A 25,259-nucleotide genomic window follows, 5' to 3' on the forward strand; every position below is an offset into this window, starting at 1 on the left:
AAAATAATAATTTCAAACCTTTGTGTTTTTAATGTATTAATATTTCCATCTTTTCTCCTACGTCTTTTTTTGGAACTTCCAGCCATCGGATAGTGAGTTCGTGGCATTTTTTGTAAGTACAATCGATATAAATAATTGTGATAATATTGTTAGGTACCTATGTCATGGATGAAAATTTCGCATTCCCGCTGAAATAAATGACGTTCATAGTATTGCCAGGCTAAACTTTCGAAATTAAAGTTAGTTTTTAAAAAAAAAATTACATTGGAAAATATTATGTAAGTACAGGCATCCATTATTATGTTATTTGATGAAAGTATTCTTTAAAATCATCTGTATTATTATAATCTCGCAAATTCATAATTTAGTAAAAGTTAAATTTTCTGTAATATAAACATCAGTAGGTACCTAACCTATGTTGATTCATAATTTTGGCTAAGTAAAAAATATAGATATTTTTACTTCGCGATGTGTTTGGGGTGTTCTAAATTATGTAAGTATGTTTAATAACAAATGTGAAATTCGTAAAACCTCATGTGTATTATTTATTAAATAAAAATAGTAAAACTAATAGTAGATACAAATGGTGAAAAACTTCATTCTCTTATTTACTAAAATATCAATTCAATAATATTTTAGTAGATATGGCAATACTGGACGACCCGATATATGTCACTGAAATAAAATAAAATCTATCACAATTTATAAAATACATACCTACTACAATCATAATTATTTTGAATGTAGAGGGAGATAGTTATAGAAAGGGACAGAAAACTGATTGCTATGTTGCAATATTAGGCAAAATAGATTGCAACAGTGTTAAAAATTATAATGTATGATTTAGTATGACATAACGTAGAATTGACGCAAATACAAATTTCTTCAGATTTTTTTTTGTATTGTCCTCAAATGTCAAAATATGTTTTCCTTTTGAATAATATGTTCGAATTTGTGTTTGTTTCGCCTATTTTTGTGTTCAATTTGTAGCATTCACTTTTATAAACATATTTTTGTACAATACTTGTGTGTTGGCGTATTTTTTTGGTCATATAAAGTTAAAATAATACCAGCTAAAGATTCCATACATCATACACCAATTCGCAGGTGGGTCTGGCGGATATCAAGATGGTCGAATATTTCGTGGAAACAGTTGTTTTAAAAAGGTCTCTATTTAGTATTATAAATTTATAACTAACAAGATATTTCATCATTTATTCAATGATTAATGATAAACCTTCTGATACGTAGCTTTATATTATTTCGTATGTCTATAATTGTAGCATATTTAAATAACAAAATGTCCACTCGCTTCCATTAGATTTAGAACCAATAGAAACTGCAAATATTATAATTATACTGAATATATTTTACTACATTATGTTTTATAACATTACAACTATCTATAATAAATCGTTTGAGATAATAATTAAGGGAAAAATTTGTCATCATCACAGCCTATTAATGTCACAAAAATATGGCTTCGTTCTCAATTATCACGTTTCACGGTTTCAAAGAATATTATTTTACGTCATAAAAATACTTTATGTAGTTATCAAATGTTTTACATAAATATTTGACGATGAATAAGCTTCATAATGATATAAATAGTTTTTCTACAAATCTTACGTACTATTCAGGCTTAACCTCTGAAAATACCAGAAAATAGCTGACATGGAACACCTTCCCCCTTAAACAAAGCATGATGACTATGAGCCTTATCTGTGATATAACATTATAACATAATATTTTGAGGGCAGCATGTTAATTTTGTGAAAATCTAAATTATTGGTATCATATTATCTTAGTCGATGTTTTTGATTGTATAATAGTAAAATCTCACATAGAAAGCATATTCTTCATAATAATATTAAGTTAACACCAATGGTGGCCGCGCGGCTTAAGCGTTGGACTATAACGCCGTGGGTCTCAGGTTCAAATCTTGGGTCTGGCAAGTACACATATTGTTTTTCAATTTGTCTATAAGTCAGAGTATAGACCTAGTAGGTTGAGTAAGTGGCTGACATCCATGTATCGTAAAAAAAACCTATATAGTGGCAAAGTGTAGAAGATGACAATATAGGTACATACAGACATAAAACCACAGGCATATAATAAATATAAAATTGCTTTATCTGCAACTATTTCAGTTATGTTAAGTAGTTTAGATTTCTCCAGGTTAGACATTTATATAATAATAATTAATTCCTATTTATTTATAATATCTACCTACGCATAGGACATGTTTGCTGTATTTTATTGGTATCATATTATTTTAGTCGATGTTTTTGATTATTTAATAGTAAAATCTCACATATAAAGCATCTTCTTCATAATAATATTAAGTTAACACCCACGGTGGCCGCGCGGCTTAAGCGTAAGACTATAACGCCGTGGGTCTCAGGTTCGAATCCTGGGTCTGGCAAGTACACATTATTGTTTTTTTTATTTGTGTGTGAGTCAGGGTATGGACCTAGTAGGTTGAGCAAGTGGCTGACACCCATTTATCGTAAAAAAAACCTATATAGTGGCAATGTGTAGAAGATCACAATATAGCTACATACAGACATAAAACCAGAGGCATATAATATATAAAATTGCTTTATCTGAAATAGTTGCAGATAACGACAAGTAGTTTAGATATCTCCAGGTTAGACATTTATATAATAATAATTAATTCCTACTTATTTATAATATCTACATACGCATTGGACATGTTTGCTGTATTTCCGGTTAACGTCTACGATATTTTTTTATTTAAAGGGGAGTAAAGTACCTAGGAGTACTAAAATTAGTTCGGTCATCAGCACATCTATCTATCAGCGGCTATCGAGGGTAGTTTATTATATTTATGTATTGAAGCGGTTAATTGTTACAATAAGTTAACCTTCCGAACTGTCAAAAAGTGCTATGTTTTAACAGGACTTCTCTTGCGCATCTTATACACAAGACTGCTATCGGCAGTCATAGAGGGTAGTTGTTCATATGTTTTGTATCGAAGTATTACAATTTTTACAATAAACTAGACGTCTAAACAGTCATAACTGTCTATATCGCTCTAAAATTTAGCACACACTAGAAAAGAGAACACTAAGAACGCTGTTAAAATATAGGACTTATTGTAACAATTATAACTAACTTATTGTAATTGTTACAATACGTGCTAATACTTTGACACAAAAATACCCTCGATAGCTGCCGATAGCGGCCGATAGCAGTCTTGTATAGAATAGATGCGTTGGCTGTGTTAACCTTTGATAAATATGATAGAATACCCTCGATAGCCGCCTTGTGTAAAGAGTATATGTGCAGAATGGATTTCCTCAACTCTGATGAGAGTGATTTTTGCAATAGGCTGTAATCTTATTGTTACACAGTTTCGAAATAATTAATAATGAGGCGATTCAGGTTAGAGATTGAATATCAAAAATATGTATTTCAAAATATTTGATATTCCTACTTGAAATATTTTTGAAATTAACCAACTAGTTTTGTAAAGATTTTTTTATTTTAGTAAAGCTAGACGATGAAAATGTAATCTTTTTAGAATTTAGGATTTTAAATAATAATAATAAAATATCTAGATAGCAGAAAACGGCAACATTATTTTTAATTCATTTTCTCACGAAATGGTTGTATTTTTTAATTGTCGTAATTTTGCAAAAAAAAAATCGTAGTTGAAAAATCCTTTACAATTCAGTCAGTTAAAAAATAAGAAGCTATCGTTGGTAGCTTGCTTGTACAGCGCGGTATTCAGTCTGGAGGAGACCTTTAGATACGTATCGGGTAGATAAAAATAAATAAATAAGTATTATAATATTTTATGAATAAATAAAGAAGTTGATCCAGACGACTTGATTAAGCGAAGGTAGTTGGCATAAAAGATAAATAAACTTTTAGAATGCAAAGCTCGCTGAGGCAACGAGCTTTTGCGTTTGCCGAATGCGTTTAGCAGGTAGTTATGTTAACTAGCTCCAGATACAGTTGAAATAAAATATAATATAAAGTCATCATTGAAATATGATTTTATGATATCAAAATATTGTGCATTGTAAAGCATATTATTAATATCGCGTTGGAGAAATAACAGATTATTTACGAATATTATATTTAAAATATTTGTTTAGGTGTAAAAAAAATATAAAATATTACTTCATATTATTTATTTCTGCCACTCAACAATTTTGCTAATTTTCTTGTTATAATTAAAAAATCGACAAATATTTTTTTTTGCATTATCTGTTATTGAATAATATGGTAAATACATTATTTATTGATACGAGTAGTATCTACCTGATAAAAATCAAGGTGATCGTGAAATATTCTTTGATAGAGTAATCACAATTGTTGAATACACGTAATTATTATCAAATCTATCGTATCAATAGTCTAAGATCAAATCCGTCTTATTCCAAAAATTGATAAGCCACATAATAATATAGCCACAAAAACTACATAAATTAATACCATGCACCTACCTATACAATTTCACATAGCATGTAATGATTTATAAATTCCAATCTACCCCAAAAATATGCATTCTAGCAATGTTTATATTCCATTATGTCAAAAAATAAATCGACAGTCTTTTTTTACATTATTCTATCTGAAAACCATCTATGAAGAAAAGTAAAGGTTTCAAGGCGACAACATCGTTAACAAAACCTTTTTTTTAAGAACTTTGAATAGAAACTCATGTTTGGAGTACCGGATCGCCCCAAAATTTAAATAAATGTAATATCGCGGCATCAGCCTTTAGGTATAGAATTACATTCAATTATTTCAAAAGATAAATCGAGAACACCCATATTTTTTCTACATTTCTATCTGAAAATGGTGCACGAAGAATAATAAAGGTTTCAAAGCTACAGAATCGTTAACAAAAAAAATGTTTTTTAAGAACGTTGTATAGACTCATGTTTGGAGTACCGGATCGCCCCCAAATTTAAATACAATGTAATATCACGGTATAAGTCATTAGATATAGAATTTTATGTGTCTGAAAATAAAAAAGGTAAGTGTAAAAAAATGGCTTTTGAGTGAAACAGAAAAACGTAGCTGACTTAGCATACATTTTTTTTTATATTATAGAGTGAATATTATCAGAGGGTTGGAGCGGACCTTTTTTTGAGTCGCTCTGCTCTGGGACCTAATACTTGCTCCAGCTCCGCTCCAGATAAAACCGGGTTTTAATATTATGTACCTATACAAAATTTAAAAAATAAATAGTTTTGAAATAAGGTTTATAATTCATATTCTATTAAACAAAAACCGACAGCAAGTCGTCGTTATTATTTGCCTCTTCTGCCAACAAAATGAGGTTACTTAACACTCGGCAGTGTTAAATATAATATTTTCATTGGATTTTATGATGAAAATTTAACATTTAAAAAAAATTACATCCGGAGCAGCGGAGCACTACAAATCTTCGGTGAACTCGGTAAAACCCCATTGCTCCACTGCTCCGTGCTCCTGCTCCGAGCTATGCTCTGAATATTATATTATTTTTTAAGGTTTTAGATCTAGTGGAATCAAAACAAATATAATGAGTTAAGATATAAATTGAGCCAAAAGCCTCGGAGCGACGAATCTGCGGCTCGTATTGTTGATCCTCACCACCGATAAATATTTCGCCATTATTAACTTAATGCCCGGGCATGAATCTTCTGAGGTGTCTCACGGCCTGCCCTTCCAACAGTTTGCCTTGTATAATATTATTGGTAATCAAGCCTATAAAAAAAGCTCTGAACCAAAATAAATTACGTCTACTTATTTGGTTCGTGGGATGATCCGAATCTTACGAATGCATTTTGAAATTAATGGGGCGGTAAAACCAGTGAACATTGCCATCAGATAAAATAAATACTTGAAAAAATAAAGAAAAAGCTTAAGTGCTAAAGAAGTCAAATTAAGCTTTAAATGTTTAAATAAATAAACACTTACAATAAAACCGTTAATTGATTTAAACTTTTTTTATTACTTGATCATTTTCATATAAATCACGAGTGCTATCAGGTGGTAGATAATACTTTTATTTTAAAATATTATGATTATATACCGACATAATGTATTTAAATGCAAAACAATGTTGAACACATTGTACATATTGACGGGCCCTAGCAAAAGCGTTCTAAGTCTAAAAATAGCGTTTTAAATTTTATTAGCTTTTTATAATATTTTTTAGTGCATGTCCTGTAAAAATCTCAGGTCTCTAGCATAAAAATTGACGAAGTGAAGTTTTCGACAGTATTATATCAACACACCGCATCGATCAAACTGTGTTCATAGAAATATTCGAGAAGTATAAGTCATGTCTCGATAAAAATAGTGTACTGCGTTTTTATTTATGAATAATAAGGTCATTATACTTGCTATAATATTCTTTTACGGAGATCTAAGTATACGGCATGGTTTATATTGACGTATCACATTAGTTTGGAAAAAACATATTGGTTTATCTTGGAAAAATATTTATATTTGTGGTAGGTATGTATATGCATAAATAATTAAAAATATACTCAATAGTATTATGTCAGAATGTAAAAATATTATATTATTTTATATAAAACAAATACCTTGACACTGTCATAGATAAAAGTTCTGTTTACAATCTTTAAATATAATAGAAAGTTGGGTCATATTAACTTTAAGGTTTTAATTAAATATAAACCATTGAAAAATACTGCATAAATAGTTTCTAAGTATGCTGTTAGTCATTATATCTTATTTTTGCTCTAATATTTCCATAATTTCCTTTACTATTAAAGACCATTGTCATTCTTAATACCTATTACATTTTCATAGAAAATGACTTTCCATCATGAAATAACTGTGGACATATCAATAATACATGTATTTAGATCAAAATTGATTGCACATTTTGCTTCAATGGGCATAACGTTTTTATTAATGTTATCATATAAACGTTCAAGTTATATATTTCATAATAATATAAATCTATTTAATGGAATATTCATAATCAACAGCTATCTAATAGTAACCTCCAAACCAACCCGTCCCGCACCATACTCAGTTTAATCGAGCATATCACGAGGCCCTACGTTTGGTGTGAAGCATCAACAGTTGTTTACACCTGGTAATATATCAGAAGCACACGCCACCACGCACTCAAGTGAGCTTTGATTGAGTTAACTGAGACTTGATTTATTAAAAAAGTGCGCATATGAGAGAGAAACACGTAAAATTAACTAATTTACATAATATAAAAAAAAACACAGCTAAAACAATATGGGCATGCTAAGCTATGTGAAGAGATCTTCAAGTCCGCAAAAATTCGCCACAAATTTTGTAAAAGCATTATAGTTGTCCTCTGTGGTGACCAAGTCGGACGGCCCGATCGGTCCAACTTAAGCATTTCTTTCATTTCAAAGAAACATCCTTATTAATTAGCATTCATTAAAAACTATCAGTCTGAGATTAAGGGCCCAGATTGATCATCTGGATATCAAAACTTTGCATGCCTACTCTTACGAAGAGGTAGCTACCATATGAAGCAAGTTTTTTGAAAACTTATTTTTTTATTAAAATTACAATAAGAAATAAATTAAAAACAACATTAATGGTTAACTATTAAATTTTAACATAAGACTAAAACGAAATACGCTACACATTTTGCTAAAGCATATTTCTGATAAATTCGTCAGATTAAATGGTTAAATTTAATAAAAAGATCATGTCTCAGGGTAAGTAAGTTAGTATGCGGAGCATTCATCTTCGGCAAGGTGTTGTTATAATATACCTGCGGTGTGCAATTTGTTCAAGAGTTTAGTGCTCAGCAAAAGTGATTTATTTGCCTAAATTATAACAGCGATGTGCATTAGGGGCGAAGTGTATAATATTTCCCTTTTATCTTAATAAATTTTTATTTTTAGGCACTTTAAAAATAGCATAGTATCTTGGTTAAAACAATTATGTTCACATGGAAATTTAGTGTGCAGTTATCTTGTATATTAAAAAATATGAGTTATTGAAGTACGGTTTATAACCCAAATAAGGCAGATTACCTTATTGCTGTCTAAATATATTTAAAGTAAATCATTTATAGTCATATATCACTGTTTTATTATTCAAAACTAATCCTATTAACAGTATACACGAATGAAACATAAAAAATAGTTGTAGAGACACTAACTTGTTGATGCTGGCCTTACAACCGGAGGCCCAAGTTCGATTCTCGGTAAGGTCACAATATATCTGGGTGATTTTCTCAAATTTCTTATAACCATTTCTCTTCTTTAACTACTAGTTTTATTACACTACTTTCCAGTGGCGAAGGGTGGGGGTAGGCTGTTAATATCTGCAATAAATAGTGCACACCAAACTTTATCAGTCATACGTATTTGTTTTCATTGAAAGAAGACTACTCGTCTATCTATAAAATGACTAAAATTATACAATTAAATATCAAACATAACTTTGGATACTTTATATATAGAATAATATTTTTTACCTATTATAGTTTGATTGAAGCAGGGCAGGGCAGAATTAAAAAAATGAACAAACAATATATCTCTGCTTCTGGGCAGTGTTGATCTGTGTGTCCCTGATAACTATCTTAGAAATAGAGACCATCAGTTGTTTATTCTCCCAAGGTGCAGAACCAACCTGCCACTGGTAATGCCAATTGGGAGGGCGATAACTATGTTCAACGAAATTGCTTCGGGTGTTGATATATTCCACCTACGTGAGAATGAGTTTAGGTGGACGTTGTTTTATAAATTCTTAAAATAGTGTCTGCTTAACTCATCCGGTATACTAACTTCCTTGTACCTATCTAATTTATCTACTCATCTATCTCTTTTTTTATGTAATACTGTTATATTTATATATCTTTGTTTCTAAATGTCATGTTGTGAACGTCTAATATGTTAAAAAAAATGAATTGAATTGAATATGTACAATATGACAATTAATTAATTGTATTCTTAATCCAACGAAAACAGATTATTATGAAGGAAAAAGTGTGCAAAATTTTGTCTATTGCCTAAAGTATACCAAAACTATTATGGTTTGATTTAGCCGGGGTTTAATTGATGTTTACAAACTAACTAACACCATATGTAAATTGTAGTCTTAATTCAATAAAAACTAATACCTACGTATGACTAATAAAGTTTAATGTGCACTATTTATGATGAATCTTAACAGCCTACTCCCATCCTTCGCTACTGCTACTTTCATTTTGCTTGATGACTGTTAAAACAAATTATATATATGTATATATTATATTTATTATCTATAAATAAATTAAGCATTAACATATTATGTATGTTATTCATGCCACAATCCCCTATGTTTGTTTAAACACAATTTTTAAATCGAATATTATTAATTATAAAATAATAATTACAAGATAAAAAGAACTTTTTATATACAACGTTTTAAAATTTTCTGTTGAATCATATAAACTTGACTTGACTAGCTTAAACGATCAAAAATTTTTTTACTTGATTGAAATACTGAAATGTCATTTTGACACTTCATATTGATTTTCATAGTAACGCACGTATATATTAATATTAATATTTAGTTGTTAGGACCCTAGCAACCAATAATAGTTTTACTTTTTACGGATTTCTTCCGAAATAACTTTTCATACAAAACAGAATTAACTGAAAATGAAATCAATTCTACTTAAAGATGGCTAAGAGTATTAAAAAATGCACTGGCATCGTGTTCTGATATATTCTAAAAGTTTCAAATGTCTAGCTAGTCGGGAAGTTAGTTAAAAACCGATTGCAAGATTTGTATCGGACAAATAAGAATACAAGCTAAGAAAAACGTTGTAAAATGTGGTTTTATTAATAAAATACCACGCAAAGTATGTATAGACAAGACAATAATTATTAACATTAGGGTTCGTAATAAATATATTTTTTGTACTACCGTACTCACTCAAAAAAGCTTTATTATAAAACCACAAGAAAGTTAAAAAAAAATATGGACGGAAGCATTTAAAACAAAATAATGCCTCGAGGATACAAAAATTCTATCCGGGCAACAGAAGATATAAAAGCTATTAAGGATTAAGAAATAAGCTCGAGTCGCGGAAGAGTGCAATACTAAATCCGTTGTAAGATTTTAAAAGCTTCAAATAATTGTTTGTCAACTAGCTGATGATCGCGTATATTTTGTACTAAAAATAATATTGAAAATGAATTATTATGACTCATTTAGTATTCAAACAATATTATGACATAATATTTAATAGAATTGAATAGAAGTACTCGCGTATAACTGTTTTAATATTATAATATTATACTTTTGAATTTGAATAAGTATCTTATATTGTTTTAAACTGTATTTTTGTTTTTAATAAAAATATTTGGGTAAAAAATAAACACTTTTCTTCTATTGTGGCTAAGGGAATGTTATGCCGAATAATAACAATATTATATGTAAAGTAGCAAAAAACAAAATTGTATTTTATTCAATTTTATGCAGTGAAATTTAAACTTTTTAAAGCACGCATCTATATTGTTAGATAACTTGCAATATATTTAAAAACAAATAAGATTAATTAAATTTGTTAAGTTGAGCCGAAGATATTTTTTTTTGACCAAGCCGATCCTAATAGGATCATAATATATGGGTCTCCACAGAGTAGAGGTTTGTATTCACAGATTTTCTTTTTACGAGAAATGGATGTTAGCCACTTGCTCAACCATCTCACTCATAATCTTATTTATTTATTTTCAAGAAGCGATAAGTCCATACTTCAAAATTAAGTAATTATGCTAAAGACCTACCCCCTCATTATCAAATAGTACCAAGGAAAGTTTCATCGAGAGAATAGATCCGGCTTTCAATTCACACATTCCAACATTATTAAATGTGCAGCCAATTATGGGAAAGAAAACCCTAACTTAATAAGGAATGTATGTTTTTATTGTATTAATTACTTATATTTGTTGTATGAGTACACGAATATGAAACATTTTTGACTTGTACCGGAACTAAAGCATTCATATTATAATAATAAAACGGATCGCATAAACTATCATAGATTTTATAATAATATAAAAGTGTTATAAATTTGTGGATCTCGGGTTAAAATCTTAGTTCTTGAAAATTCTCGTGTTACTTTTTCAATATATGTTTATACAAAAAGCGTGGTTAACGTCAGCTATTTCTCGTAAATTGAATATACGTAAATAAACCTCTTTGCAAGGCGGCCAAGATTCATATCCACTGATTGTAGAGTAATAATTCAAAAAACAATATATTAGGTATTATAGATGAACCCAAATACAACGAAAAATCATTATATAGAATATTAAGAGTAAAATACGAGGGTGGGTCAATAAGTCCTTAGAAAAGCCAACAGGTGGCGCGACTAGTACTGTAAGCGGTTTGTTTTCATGCAGCGGCACTACCGATTCAGTATGCTGCGAAGTTTCAATCAGATTGGTCGGGTTGTTGTGTGTTTCTCGTAAATTTAAAAAAAAAATTTGCTTGTTGATTGAGTTTAGTTTAGTTTAGTTTAGAGCTGTTATTAAACATCTTAATATAAAGGGGTTAACAGCAAAGGAAATAAAAAATGAGTTGGATTTAGTTCACGGCATATCTGCTCCTTCACTTGCAACTATTTATAACTGGTTAAATAAATTTAAACGTGATCGTACATCAACAAAGGATGAACCACGCTCAGGACGTCCTGTAGAGGTGACTACACCAGAAATGATCAATAAAATCTACGATATGGTGTTAAGTGACCGAAGATTAAAATTGAGTGAGATAATTGAGGTTACAGGGATCTCAAAAGGTAGCGTCATTTCTATTTTACATGACAAATTGGGCATGAAAAAAATTTCTGCAAGATGGGTGCCGCGTTTGCTCACAGTCGACAATAAACGCAATAGGGTGGTGGCCTCTAAAGCCCTGTTGTCGCTCATGCAACGCAATCGGGATGAATTTTTTCGTCGCTTTGTGACTGTAGATAAAACATGGATACACCACTATACTCCCGAGACGAAAGAACAGTCAAAGCAGTGGATTGCGAAAGGCGAACCATGTCCAAAGAAGGCGAAAACCGTAAAATCAGCTGGTAAGGTTATGGCTACTGTATTTTGGGATGCACGTGGAATTATTTTCGTTGACTATTTGGAAAAAAGAAAAACAATAACAGGGGATTATTATGCATCTTTATTGGACCAGCTAAAAAACAAAATTGAAGAAAAACGGCCTCATTTAAACAGGAAAAAAAACCTCTTTCATCAGGACAATGCCCGTGTTCACACATGATTACGATCAATGGCTAAAATTGAAGAATTGAAGTTCGAATTGGTCGACCACCCACCGTTTTCGCCAGATTTAGCCCCCAGTGACTTTTTCCTTTTCCCAAACTTAAAAAAATGGCTAAGTGGACAACGTTTTTTTTCAAATGAAGAAGTCATCGATCGGACAAATGCTTATTTTGAGGACCTTCCGAAAACTTATTTTTCTGACGGTTTAAAAAAAAATGAGAAACGTCTAACCAAGTGTATTGAGCTCCAAGGAGATTATGTTGAGAAATAAAAAAAAAAATACAAAAATAAAAACTGTTTTAATGCTTTTTTCTAAGGAATTATTGACCCACTCTCGTACCACAAAATTCTCTATTTTATGCGTACTATTTTATGCATACTATATTTTACGCATATTATAATGAAACGTAAAAAAACCTGTCAAAAAATGATGTACATTAAAAAAAATATTATCCTTTTAATTGAATTAAAACTTTCTAGAAACATAAGAATACAACAAGTTCATAAGTTTTCCTCTATTTGTGATTCAAGATATTTGGTACCTATTAATTTATATCCTGTAAACGACGGACAATCTAGCATCTAATAATGATGGCCAACATTGTAATAGATTACAGAAATGTATTCCCCTCCATTTGAAAACCACTGCTCTAAGACGCACTTTACACTCAAGCATAGTACGGTAAAATGTTGTGAGGTGTATTACCAGGGGCGGAGTAGACTTAACGGCCTCACTAGGGGAATGTTATTATATGTGGGACGCCCTGCCGCCTCATTCCCTGCCTGTCGTCACTGGCTTTCCTCCTCAACGAGCTGAATACTTATTATAGCGATCTTCATATTAAATTCCTCATCCGCTCCTGTGTTGAAAATTCTCGAGTTTCAAGAATATTGTCTAAATTACATGCTTAGTTAAAATTCTATGTTGTTTTATTGAGTTGAATAAGCTCTCTCTGAACACTTTTTTTTTATAATATTTTAAGGAGTATTAATTGTATGGCGGTCCACATAGTTCAATGAATACCCAAGGCTTTTTCATACAATGGAATGTGGGTTCGATACCTGGCGAGATCGCATATTATACACATTATAATGTGTAATGTTTGACACTTTCATAGATAGTTGTTATCGTAATATATATCTGGTTTTCACCGCGTGTTCTTCATCCTTCTTTACTGGACGTCTTGGATACGTTCCAGATGTCATCATTGTCAAGATAATTTTCTCGTTTACAGAGGCCATTAAAAAAGTGATGAAAACAATAATATCGTAAACATGTCAATGTATTTTAATTGCTTAATGCTTGGTTTCCCAAACTATGGGTCCCGACCCACCAGTGGGTCGCGAGCGAATATTGAGTGGGCCCTCGCCACTGTATACATAAATTTAAAAAAAAATAGGAAGTGATAAATTTGATATTTCATTCAGCTATTTATAATTCCTAAAAATTGAAATCAACTTAAGTTACGGAAAATATTGTGATAAAATAATGAATGTTTGATGAAGCTATGAAAGTCCTTCTCCTCTTTACTACATCATATCTATGTGAGGTCGGATTTTTGGCTATGGTTAACATTAAAACTAAATACCGAAATAAATTGGATATATCAAACTCACTGCGATTAAAAGTAACTAAAGTTGAAGTTGATGCTAAAACTGTAATGAAGAAAAATAAGAAACAAATACATCCTTCCCATTGAAATAACTTTGTAAAAAAACCTTGCAGGTGTAGGTATTTAAGTTGTTTCTTATTTCAACAGTCTTTCATTCATATTGGTAACACTTATAAAAAATATTTTTTTTATTTTAATTAGAACAAATAAGACAGCATTAAGTAGTTCCACGACTCGCCAAAAGGGAATCTGAGCATTACCAATATGCATGCCCTCTTTTCTCTAAGACAGCTAAGAGGTGGGTCCCAAGATTTGAAATTTTTGTTAGATGGGTCGGAGCCCAGTCAGCTTTGGGAACCACTGGTTTAATGCATCAATTTTGACTAAAAAGTATGGTTAAATAATTCAGAATTTCACAATTATTGTTTATTATAGAAATAGATTTTTTGGTTATCACCGCGTGTTCTTCCTCCCTTATTCCCCCGATAGAATAAATACGATAGAATAAGAACACTGACAATATTAATAGGGACGGTGGGCTAAGTTTAAAAACGACATGGCTTCCGGTACTTTCAGCAAAGTCCAATATATGATTTGGTATATCTGATCAGCTGATTCAGTAGTGTCAGTAAAACAGATCCCTTTTCAATACCCTCAGAGCGGATTTCACATTCATACACTTTACAATAGACTTCAGTACATCATAATCATGTCAATAGCCTCTGAAATAAGCCCAAAACTTCGAGGAAAAAGATGAGCTTTATTATTGTAATTGACCCGCATGACAGGTTGTAGTGCTAAAAAATACTTTGAATAATTTGACCAGTAATATGGGCGTCTACGTTCCAATAAAATCTAGTATTTCCTGTGTCAGATAATATAAAAGTATGCTGTGTGATAATCGTTATCAATCTAATGAAATAGCAATGACCCGACATGTTGCAAAAGAAAAATGCAGTTACATAATATTTTGAAAATTTTCCTACTAGAAAAAAAAAACTTTAAAAAATACGACACCCGATCGGACTCGAATCCGTACCCGTTTTAGTGGGTATATATCTGAAGTATTTTAAAATTATTAAGTGTGTTCAATAAAAAATGTTATATTCTCAAATCTTATCAATATTATTAGTTGGTAATAATAAAATACATTATTACCAGTGGTAAAGGGGCACTAAGCGATTACAGGGATGCCCTAAAACCGACTGGATCGATAAACTAATTAATATTGATATACTCGCGTATACCTACGTAGCAGTAAATAACTAAGGACCGAGACGAGTGGAAGGAGTGAAAAAAGGCTTTCATTTTGCAGTAAATTGACCCAGGTTGATGATAATGATGACATGTCCACTCCTTATGATTCAGAAAACATACACTAACTAGAACATCCAAATCCCTCTTATTGACCAGTTCTCCAAGTCATGTATCTTGCAGCTCTATCGTCACCGTGCTTTCGATGGTATTAAGATATCTATAAGATACTACAGAATATAGTTGGATTGAAGAAATAGCAAGGTAAGTTGGGATTCTTTAGAGACATCAGTACCAAGTGATCGAACTGAGTCAAATATCGTATCTTCGCCCTACATGTGAAGGGTGAGCCTGTGTTTGACACACATTTTTTTTTTAAATAGAGCTCACAATACTTTTGACAAGCAAAAAGAAAGAATTGAAAACATTTCCCATCATTGTCTCCTTGCATAATTGCATTGAATATAATTATTTCTGGAAATTAAACTCGACACCCAGAACGTATACTTTTAAAACCTCTCAGTAATATAATATCATACTAGAAAAACGTTTTTTTTAAACGCCCACAGTTGCCGCGCGGCTTAAGCGTTGGACTATCATGCCATGGGTCCCGGGTTCGAATACTGGGTCTGGCAAGTACACATATTCTATTTCAATTTGTGTGTGAGTCAGGGTATGGACCTAATAGGTTGAGCAAGTGGCTGACATCCATTTCTCTTAAAAAACCAAATCTGATAATACAAACCTCTACTCTGTGGAGGCCCATATGATCTTATTAGGATCGGAGATTTTCGAAAAATAAAACAACGCAACAAGTGGCAGTGCCACCTGTCAACATTATTGGATGTGGCGATATGATAGTAATGAACTGTAAGTAACTGCCAAATTATTATGAGTACATATATATCATTTGTATTCTTTCACGAGCCGATTAAAATAAACCATTCCTTTGTTTGTTTGTCAGCTTATTTTTCAAATTTAGAATTTGGATTTAAGTGTATGTTTACTCTCATATTAACCCTTCAAAAACGTTTTCTTACTATTTCGCTCTCTCCTAGAAATTATTTACACATTTTTTTTCTCGTGCGTTATAGATAGACATTTATACATAAATTAAGACATATATGATAATTCTTTGAATATGTTATATCATAAATACTTGAAAAGGTACCACGAAAAATATATTTTACCGTGTCCGGAAACTTGTACGTGTGCATTTTGCCGTATTATACTTCACCGTGAAATGTTGTATCGGAAATATATGGCCGTATATTATGAAAGGCCGTCTAACCTATTTTGGGTCGTATAGTACTGACATAAAATTCATGTCAAAATAAAACACGGTTCTTATCGGTTTACACTTTACAAGAAGCCAGCAGTAAATAAATTTTGAAAATAGTGGATATATTGGACTATTTTTAGGTAAGGTTAGGTTAGATTAGATTTTCATTCTTAAATTCATGAATTTTGCAAAAATTAGCTGTGATAATTGAATAATTTTTCATATTGAATCTAATAAAATTGGAGACCGTATAGTATACTGTCATCTTTTTCCGATAAGAAAACTTACGGAGAACTGTGATATGGTAAAATGTTTTACGTACAGTATACATGCAACCATATTTTACACGTTACAAAAACCGAACAAAAACACTCTTTCGTGTCTCAAAACCCTACTTGCGGAAAATATTCACCGCGACACGAAACAATAACCCTGTCTGGCTATTTGCAAACTTTTGTAATTTGATAAACTTAGAAAAATATTTATTAAAATGCGGGCAGCGTGGCAGGGGCGTCGGCGCTTCGTAATAAAGTTACGCCACCAGCTATCGCGGGGGGCACTGCGGGACGGAAAGAAGGGGAGAAAGAGGGTGAAGAGTTCATAAGGGTTGTTAACGACATATACTTTGCTTGCTCTTAATTCAAATATCAAATATACACCCCGATGTTGCGATGGTCATAGGCAATATCTAAGAAAACCGAAGTTAGTTTTTGGGTATGAAAAAATATTAAACCAATGCACTTAATAAACGGACTAATGTTGAAAAATTACATATAAGATTAGATAATATAATTTAATTCAAAAATCGATATTTTATAGAAGCGATTAAGATAGTAAATATGATTAGTTGAATTATTCTATTATTTTATCGCTTTTGCTATGAAATTATTTTTTGCTTTGTTGATTTTCTTCACTAAGTTGATTTACCTGTACGTTTTATTCTAAATGTCATGTTGTGAATGTCTTGAATTAATAATTTGTTACGTGCTTAATGTGTCTTGTTTAAATAAATATAAATTATAAATTATATTAAGACATTGGATTTTTGTCATGAATCAAACAAAACATTTTTTTTTTCTTCAGTTGGATCGAAACCAGCACCAAAGCATTCAGAGACGGTTGTTTTTCCAACCACCATTTCATTTGTTAACTATTATACTTTTATTATCTGAGTAAGTAGTTTATGAAGCAAATCAATAAAATTATTTATTTACACTATGTAAGTAATTACATAATATATTTAGATGCATATAAACATAAGTTTAAATTAAATATAATTATTGAGGCTATTGGTTTTGACGTCGGTAACATTTTTTCAAGATTTTGATACTACTAAAGTACTTTTCCATTGTACAAACTATGTATAATCAAATATAATATCAATTCCAGCTTCGTTTGTTAGTAAAATATAATTAAACAGGAGGTTGATTGCAAAGTTGTTTATTTTATATTTTACAATTGTAATGATTTCATGATTTCGAAGAGCGCTGAGTGGTAGGTATTTAATAGCCAATAGCTAAAATATTTGTCGTTATTAGTATGTCTTCCGTAGCATAATGGCTGAATGCGACGAGTTTGGGGCGTTTACCCGTTGGAGATGCCGGTTCGATTCCCGACCGGTTGGCTTACTTTTTTCAAAAAAGTTTTTTCTATTAGTTGTGATATATAGAGATAAGTTCGAAACGCTGAGCGAGTAGGACGTACATTGTGTTGTACCGCGCCTCGTTAGTGAACCATTATCATTACCAATTTTAATAGTGCCAATATAACTGTTAACAACTAATGACAATTGAATAAATTTAAAGCTAAAATTTATATCGCAGTGCAAACATCAAGCAAAACTACTTACGTGATAGTGTAATTAAGCAATCAGTGTTAATCTGCAATTAAGTGTTAGTGCTGTTGTGAATGTTGGTTCATTAAATGTCAATAATTTAATACTTAATGAGAAGTAGTAGTCGAACAACAGGGGTTATCAACTTCACTGAGAAAGGTCTCACACTCGAATACGCATAAAAAAAAATGAGTGACACCGAACTGAAGAAGCGGCGTTCTCCACGACGCCGACTCATAAATAGCGACACCCGGGATGACTCTTCTTCATCGAGGGAAGACTCACCATTCACCCCCAGTACGCTTCTTAAGAGAACACCAACCTATTCAGAACCAAACAGTACCAAGATATGCTCAAAAATAAATTCCACTGAACTGCTGAATCAAGCAAATGGGCTGTTTATTTCCATCAAGGAAGCACTGGCTGCTCTGTCGACTAAAAACCTAAAGGAACAAAAAACAATAATCCTAGACAAGATGGATACACTGATGCATTTGTTCGCCGCAACAGTTGCCGAATCAGCAGAAAATTCAGCATCTGCTAGAATTCTAGCACAACAAATTTCCACGAATGAAGGAACTGTTCGACAAGCAATGGAACTCATAAAAATGAAAGCCTTTAAAAGTTCCACTTCATCATATGCAGGTGCTGTAAAACAAACAATTCCACCACCTATATCCCGTCTAGGCGCTGCAGTACGTCCGACCAAGCCTGCAGTACTGGTTTTCCCGACAAATGACGAAATAAAAGATTCCGCATCAACAAAGGCCATCATACAAGAAGCGATAAATCCCAAAGAGTTAGGAGTGAAAATTACCGGCGTACGATTGGTAAAGAATCGTGGGGTCGTAATAAATACTGCCACAGAGTCCGACTCAGAACGCCTAGCAGCCGCACCAGGCTTCACATCAAACAAACTGGAAGCAAAAATCCCACCCAAAAGACTGCCACGTATAATCATTTATGATGTACCCCGGGAAGTTGAGGACGTAGACTTCCTACAAGGCATTCATCAATCAATCCGCGAAATACAATTACCTGCCGAAGTGTTCACAAAAACAACCATCCGCAGTCATCTTGCAGGACCTCGAGAAGGCCCTACATGTCACCGAGTATTTTATGTCCAACCAGCAGTAAGGCACCTATTAATAGAACAAGGTCGGTGCTATTTTGAATGGTCGTCACACAGAGTGCGTGACTTTACTGGTATAACATTGTGCACACAATGTTGCATGTATGGACATCCGAGCAAATTTTGTAAAGAGCCTCAAGTCTGTTCCCACTGTGCATCACAGGGTCACATATCTACCGAGTGTTCACAGTCTAATAAAACACCAATATGTGCAACTTGTACACGCTATGGGAAGCCCGCTAGTCACAAAACAGGGGAAAAACTATGCCCTGCACAAGAAGCATATTTAAAAAAGTCTCTCAACTCAATTGATTATGGCTGCTAAAATAAAATTAGTACACGCCAATATCGGTCATAGCCAGATAGCAACAGTCGACCAATGGACATCAGACCAAAAGAAAAATCAAACTTCTAGGAATAAGGCAGTCAAAAAAATTATTTTTCTTCAACAAAATCTTCAGCGATGTCGCTCAGCAATGGATCACATAATAGCTCAGGCCAAATACTATGATATATTACTTCTTCAAGAGCCTTACGTCGGAAATACGGGCAGAGTAACATCTCCCCATAATCTAACAATATATCAGGCCGACGGAACATCGGAAAACCCCTGCAAAGCCGTAATAATCGTCTCCAATCCTAACCTCCGCCTTCTTTGGAGAAGCGACATATCTGACCAGTGCAATGCATTTGCAACCTTGAAATCTGGAACCTTGCAGCTAACGATTGGATCAATTTATATACCACCACCATCCTCAACATTGGTAACACTCCAAAAAATTGAAAAATTAGGAAAAGATAAAGGCGAATATATAATAGGAGGAGATTTCAATGCAAAAAGCAGCTGGTGGGGGAGCCCGAAAAATGACAAAAGAGGCGATGAGATCATCAGTTGCCTAGCCAGCATTGGGTGGCACGTATGTAATGAAGGATCAGTTCCAACTTACAGCACCTGGCGGAACGGGAAACATTTAAAATCTCATATCGATATCACTATCTCTTCACCAAACACAACACACAAAATTGCTAACTGGACAGTAGAAGACCAACACAACCCCATCTCAGACCACAACCCAATCACCTTTACTTGGAACAATACAATTAGCGTACTCTCACCCATGACCGACTCAACACGCATTTTTATAACAAATGAAAAAACCGACTGGAGAAAAATAAATGAATTGACAAGGGAAAACATGGCCGAGCTTAACATAGATAAACAGTTCCTTGAAAACATACATACAACTCCTGAACTCGACACTGCAGTGGAAACGGTCACCTCGGCAATCTCTATCGCATGCCATAAAATACTCCCACAAAAAACGCAACATGATATTAGGAAAAATCCAATCTGGTGGAACGCTGAATTAACAAAAATGAAAAGAATAACTCTCAGATCAAAACGGAAATTACAGAACTCAAGTGACATCATGCGACCACAAAAGCTCACTGACTATATCGACAAAAGAGAAGCATACAAAACAGCCATTGAGGAAGCAAAAATTAAAAGCGCTAAATTATTTTATGAATCTCAGACGCCAATGACAGCATGGTCTTCGCTATACAAAATAACAAAAAAAACTAATGCCAGCAATATTCAATCGACACTTACTACAGAGGGAGTAAAGCACTCATCCGCAAAAGACTCTGCAAAAGCCCTAATGGAAAAATTCTTTCCATACGATGATCCAACAACAGATACACCGATTCAACACTACATCAGACACACATCAGACAACCATATTCCGGGCGGAGAGGATGATATCCAATTCACACTTACTGAGATCCTATCCGCCTTACAGAATATGACTCCAAAAAAGGCACCTGGACACGACAACCTCACATTAGATATCTGCCAAAATTTCGCAAAAAACTTCCCTGAAGAAATTCTACTACTATACAATAAATGTCTGACACTCGTTCACTTCCCGAAATCCTGGAAAATAGCGATCATTAAGGCCGTTCCTAAGCCTGGGAAAGATGCTATGGACACAAAATCGTACAGGCCTATCGGCCTCCTTCCCGTTTTCGGAAAAGTGCTAGAAAAACTAGCAATTCAGAGAGTGCACTGGCATCTTACAAAAAACAACAAATTGAGCACTAAACAGTTTGGCTTTACCCCTCAAACATCAACAGAACACGCACTAAACAAAGCCGTACACATAATCTCAACGCATCTCGAATTGAAAGAATCACTCATAGCAATTATTTCCCTAGACATTCAAGGTGCATTTGATAACGCATGGTGGCCACACATAAAAAACGCCCTTGCAATCAAGTCAACACCGCCTAACTTGTACAAACTGTTTTGCAGTTATCTACAAGATAGGGAAGTAAAACTAAAGTATGCAGACGAAGAAATAAAACAAGACCAAACCCAAGGTTGCATCCAAGGCTCAACTTGTGGCCCAACACTATGGAATATCGCCTTAGACAGTCTATTAACAATACTCTTACCCCACAATACATACATACAAGCCTTTGCTGACGATGTGTTAATATTGATAGCAGCAAAAGACACCGACGAACTGGAATTAAAAACCAATAGCGTGCTTCAAAAAGTAAACTCATGGGGTGAAGACGTAAAACTAACCTTCTCAGATATTAAGACAAATATAATGTTTATCAACAAAAGGAAAATACGAACACCAGAAATCCAGTGGAAAGGAAAACCGAAAGAGTTGGTCGATTCCTTTAAAATTCTTGGCATAATACTAGACAGGCACATCAATTGGGCGAAACACGTCGACTACATATGTAAGAAAGCAGCTCAAATGGGAAAATTCTTTTTAAAAACAGCAAGAGCCACTTGGGGGGCGTCTCCTGAAGTTTTAAAAATTATATATCATGGAGCTGTGGAGCCAACCTTAACTTACGCGGCATCGGTCTGGAATAAAGCAACTCACAGAAAGTCGATCCAAAAAAGACTGAATTCCACGCAAAGACCTTTCGCAATATCAATTTGCAAGGGATATCGCACAATATCGCTAACGTCAGCACAAGCCCTGGCAGGAATAGCGCCAATAGATATAAAAATACAAGAACTTACAGGAATATACCAAGTTAAAACAAGCCACATACTTCCCCGACACTTACCTACAGACAGAACATACGAAAACAAAATACACTACACACAACTTCCACATCCTGGTAACAGACATCTAGAAAATATAGAACACATAGGAACAGTTGACGAAGACACTAAAACAAAATACCACATCACAGGATTGGAGATCTACACAGATGGCAGTCTAATCGATAACAAAGTAGGGGCAGCTTTTGTAGCCTACGAAAATGGAACATTAATAACACCCCGAAAATTTAAGCTCGAAAGCTACTGCACTGTTTTCCAAGCAGAAATATTTGCTATCAGAGAATCTCTCGAGTGGACACTCAAAAGATTAAAGTTCCACAGACACGACTATGTAAACATATTCTCAGATAGCCAATCCAGTCTGGTAGCTCTCCAAAACCCATCATCGACACACCCACTTGTAAGAGACATTTTAACACTGTCAACACAGCTTCGAATGATAGGAACAAACCCCAGATTCTTCTGGATAAGAAGTCACACAGGGATAGCCGAAAACGAGGAAGCTGATAAATACGCTAAACAAGCCACAACAGACAAAAGACCTTTAACCTATACACACTTCCCTCTGAGTTACGCAAAACAAAAACTAAACGAAGATACCATAGAGCTATGGAACCACAGATACACAACATCCGCCACAGGATCAATAACGCAGAAATTTATTCCAAACATAAACTGTGCCATCACTCTTGCCAGGAACTTAAAAATATCACACGAACTCACACAGATACTAACAGGCCACGGATCGGTGCGAGCTTATCTAAAAAGATTTAAATTGAGGGATGACGACTGTTGTCCATGTGACGGCAACACATCTCAAACTGTGTGGCATGTCATCAACGACTGCCCTATACTAGAAAGGGAGCGATGGACTCTCAGGACTCGATGTAGACAACATAATCACGAAATTGACCTCCAAAAGCCTCACGAAGCACTAAGCAATAGAACAACACAAGAACACTACACAAAATATTTAATCCTGGCCATAAAGAAAATTAAAGATATAAATGGAGGCACCTAATTAGCCCCACATCAATGCAACTAACCCACCCAACCACCTTGTACGAAAAAGCAAGGGTATGGTTATTATAAAAAAAAAAAAAAAAGATTTACTCTCTTAGTTAGTGTTTTTCTAAATTATATAATGTAATGTATAAGATATTGTGTTTCGCTAATCACTTTTTCTAATTGTTTACTAATATGTTTGGAAAACGTAAACATTCTACTTGCAGCCCTAAATTTAATGTGATCTACATCTATATCAAAATGGTATATTATGAAGGTTATCGAATTTTAAACTGACAGCTTCGTATAAAAGATAATTAACTTTAAACATTCAATTATCGGTCCCATTTTTGTATTTACGATCGAGTTTGTTTCTTGAATGGGTATTTTATGATAAAATATAAAATACCACAAGATTATAATCATACTACCGTCATAGATTATTGAGTTCTCAATACGTGTTCTTCTTCCTTCTTTGATTGTGATGTATTGAAGTGTATTGTAAAGTGTATGAATGTGAAATCCGCACTAAGGTTGTCGAATAGGAATTTGTTTTATTGACGTTGTACTATATTAGCTGATCAGATTTACCAAATTAGATAGTGGACTTTGCTTAAAGTACCGGAAGCCATGACGTTTTTAAATGTAGCCCACCGTCCCTATTAATATAGTCGGTGTTCTTATCCTATTCTGTCTATTATATTTTATTTCTATCATTGGAAAAGGGAAGGAAAAACACGCAGTGATAATTCAAAAATCTATTTCTGTAACAAACAACTGCGAAAGTCTGAATTATTATACTTTAATATTTAGTCGACATTGACGTTTTACTTTATCACTGTTTTACTTTTATAATTAAATTATTGTCACAATCCTCATTTAATTTATCATGAGATTGATTCAATGAATAAAGATGTATCTTATCATAGAAACTTTCTAATTTAAAAGCTCTCATGTATAGTAAGTTATTTCATTGCGTCTTGTTTTTTTTACTCTTATACTTATATTTACAAAAATCTAAAATAATCGAAACAAGAAAACATATTATATAAATCAAGTGACTGGGTTCATGCGATAAACAAGTTCTAATGTTACCAAGATTTAATTTTTTTATTTAGAATATACATAATACAATATGAAGCGAAACATTACAATATCTCACTGTTACTAATTCAGACACTAAATTCTTGGTGGGGTGACCTCAAGTGATTGCGAATATAAAACGCTAAACAGATGTCACCTACAAAACGGGTGTGTCTTGCCGGAAAAGCTATGTTTAAGGTTACGATTTTATTTGAAGAATAAAAAAATAACAAAATACCTACCTGTTTTTAAATTGTGTACAATAATAGATATCAGAGCTCAACCGTATCAAATTCAAATTATTTTATTTACATCTTCATAAATTACACCCACAATGGCTGTATGGCTTAAGCATCGGCCTATAGCATCGTGGGTCCTATTTTAGAACCCTGGGTCTGGCAAGTACACATCATATTTTTCAATTTGTGTATGAGTCAGAGTATGGACATGATAGGTTAAGCCAGTGATACTCAACCTGCGGCCCGCGGGCATCATGTGGCCATTTAAGCTTTTATGTGCGGCCCGAAACACATTTATTATCAGGAATTTCGTATATATTGAGATTCGTTTCGACTTTGACGCACAGATAGTGATACCCGAAGAGGATTGTCATTATGGTTCAAATCAGATCTGGTATAAGAGTGTTGCTATTGCACACGATTAATTTAAAAAACACGCATAATTTTTAAAATTTCA

The sequence above is a fragment of the Rhyacophila brunnea genome, unplaced genomic scaffold (genome assembly GCF_057557595.1).
Source record: "Rhyacophila brunnea isolate RB1 unplaced genomic scaffold, BYU_Rbru_1.0 scaffold_20, whole genome shotgun sequence".
NCBI classification, from domain to species: domain Eukaryota; kingdom Metazoa; phylum Arthropoda; class Insecta; order Trichoptera; family Rhyacophilidae; genus Rhyacophila; species Rhyacophila brunnea.